Source organism: Galeopterus variegatus, unplaced genomic scaffold (genome assembly GCF_000696425.1).
Source record: "Galeopterus variegatus unplaced genomic scaffold, G_variegatus-3.0.2 Scaffold970, whole genome shotgun sequence".
NCBI lineage: Eukaryota > Metazoa > Chordata > Mammalia > Dermoptera > Cynocephalidae > Galeopterus > Galeopterus variegatus.
Window position 1 is genome coordinate 361,305 of NW_007727081.1, and position 3,101 is coordinate 364,405.

A 3,101-nucleotide genomic window follows, 5' to 3' on the forward strand; every position below is an offset into this window, starting at 1 on the left:
TTTTTTTTGTTTTTTTTTTTTTTTTTTTTTTTTGTCTTTTTCCGTGTCCGGCAACGGATCGCAACCCTCAGTGTTGCCCCCTGTACCGGGCCGGGGACCGGCAACGGGATCGCAACCCTCGGTGTTGCTCCCGTGCCTCGCTCAGCCAGTGAGCGGGAACCGGTCTGTATGTGGGATCCGAACCCTCGGGCGGGAGCGCCGCCGCGCTTCCCAAGCGGTGCACTATCCAGTGCGCCACCGGGCCGGCCCCTCTTTAGTCTATTAATGTGATGGATTACATTGATGGATTTTGTTTTTTTTTTAAAAGATGACCGGTAAGGGGGTCTTAACCCTTGACTTGGTGTTATCAGCACCACACTCTCCTGAGTGAGCCACGGGCTGGCCCCTACATTGATGGATTTTGTAATATTGAAACACCTGAGATAAACTGTCCTTGTTTGTACTACGATGTATGACTCCTTAAATACACTTTTACATTTGGTTAAGTAATACTTTATTAAGGATTTTTGCATCTATATTTACAGATGAAATGGTCATACAATACTTTTCTTGTATTATCCTTGGCTGATTTCAGAGGCAAGATTACTCCACCCTCATAAAATGAGCCGGTCACTTTTTCACTCCTTCATTCCAAATCTATACCTCAAATATTCACTCCAGAATGAACCACAGGGCTAAGCCTCTAGTTTCCTAAGCAGGCAAAAATATTATCATTCCTTTTTTGCAGATGAGACAATTGAAGCCCAAGAATGAAATCGTAAATGAGGTGTAATTAGAACCTGAAATATTCTATCTGCTTTGAGTCTGGCCAGTATGATTATTCCTGGTCTGGCCAGTATGATATTCAGTGACCAATTAGTTTATATTATAGAGGCTTGTTTGTTAATCTTCACACAGCTTGGAGTCTGGAGTTGGGAGTACTGCTCCTCAATGCTACATCTAGACCATTATTCTTCCTTCATCCTTCAAAATCCCTGCACCTTTGAAGTTCATGTTTTGAAGTATATCCGCTACGGTCTTCAGGCCTGGTCATTCACCCACATTCACTGATAACTGTAGCACCTGGCTCATCATATTCCTCTTTACACCTGTTTTCCTATCACCGTTGGTTTTGACTTCAAAATCCACCAGGGTAATCCATCTACTTGAAGCCTCTCAGCTCCTCAGTCTCATTTTCAGTGATCTTTCTCTTCAACCCACCCTCAGGCCCCTACTCTAGGCTTTATCTCCAAAAACAACCTCTTCCAATTTATTGAATTCACGCCGCCCGCCTCTCATGATCACTTGCTAGACTTCCAGTTCATTTACTTATGGATCCCCACTCCTTTCACCTCATGAGGACCTCTAAACCACTGGCCCTACCAGTTTTTAACTATCCACCAATCCCCTTTTGTGTTTACTCCCCTTCTTACACAATTTATATGCATGATATAACGCATAATCACTCTTGTGCAAATACTCCAAAACTGCTTTTCTCTCTTTTTAGCAAAACCCCAACCCTGCTTAATTTCAACCATCCATCTACTTGGGTCATTGCACCCAACTGTTTACTTCAAGGCTATCAGAGAAAAAATCCACAGTGATGCTCACTGGTCATGTTTTAAATCAGTGGTTCTTAGCTGGGACTGATTTTGCCTCTTCCCTCCCTGGAACATTTGGCAATGCCAAGAGACATTTTTGATTGTCACACTGAGGTGTAGGGGAGGGTTCTACTGGCATCTGATCGATAAAAATCAGGGATGCTGCTAAATATCCTGTAATGCACAAGACAACAAAGAACTATCTTGCATCAAATGTCAATAGTGCCAAGGGTGAGAAATCCTGCTATAAATTAATGGGTACAAAGCTGGCTGGTTAGTTTAGTTGATTAGCGTGTGCTGATATTGCCAAGGTCTGGGTCTGATCCATGTACTGGCCAGCCACCAAAAGATTAAAAAATGACTACAAGTCTCAAGGGGGCAATGGACACAGGGCCTTTGCACTTGCTTTTCCTTCTGCCTCCTCAGAAAGCTCTCCCTGAACTCACTCTGTAGTGGACCCAACCTCATCACATTACCCTGTTTTATTGCCTACAAAACATGCACCATTTCGTGTCTTAGTTGCCTGCTTCCTGTCTCTAGAAAATATGAGGATACTTCAAATAGTTCATGGGAAAATAGAATTGGAAGATAATACAAATACTTCCATGAACTTTTTGAAGTACTCTCGTAAGTGACATGAGCATAGTGTCCTTATCTGTTTTGTTCACTGCTATATCTCCAGGGTCAAGTACAGTAGCTGATATGTTATAGACACTCAGAAAAAATTTGTTGAACAGTGGATGAAAATATGGTTTGGGGGGCTGGTTAGCTCACTTGGCTAGAGCATGGTGCTGATAACACCAAGGTCAAGGGTTCATGTCCCTGCATTGGCCAGCTGCCAAAAAAATACCACCACCACCGCAACAAAGAACGGAAAACAACAACAACAAAAAACCCCAGAAAAACAAATATTGTTTACTTATAATTTATTCATTCACTCACTAATATTTATTGGTGATAAAACCCAGACACATCTCTTCCCACTTGGAACTTATAGTACAATGGGAAGACTGACATTGAATAAATAACCACACAAAGTAAATAGTTTCAAACTGTGATAAAAGCTTTGAAAGAACAATACAAAAATGATCTGAGGCCGGCCTGTGGCTCACTCGGTAGAGTGCGGTGCTGATAACACCAAGGCCCCGGGTTCGGATCCTATATAGGGATGGCCGGTTTGCTCACTGGCTGAGTGTGGTGCTGACAACACCAAGCCAAGGGTTGAGATCCCCTTACCGGTCATCTTTTAAAAAAACAAACAAACAAACAAAAAAAACAAAAATGATCTGACTCAGTCTGTGGTAAGGTGGTCAGGCCAGGCTTTAGAAGAAGTGATAGCTGAGGGGCCGGCCCAGTGGCGCACTGGATAGTGCGCCGCTTGGGAAGCATGGCAGCGCTCCCGTCCGAGGGTTCGGATCCCACATACAGACCGGTTCCCGCTCACTGGCTGAGCGAGGCGCGGGAGCAACACCGAGGGTTGCAATCCCGTTGCCGGTCCCTGGTCCGGTCCGGGGGCAACAC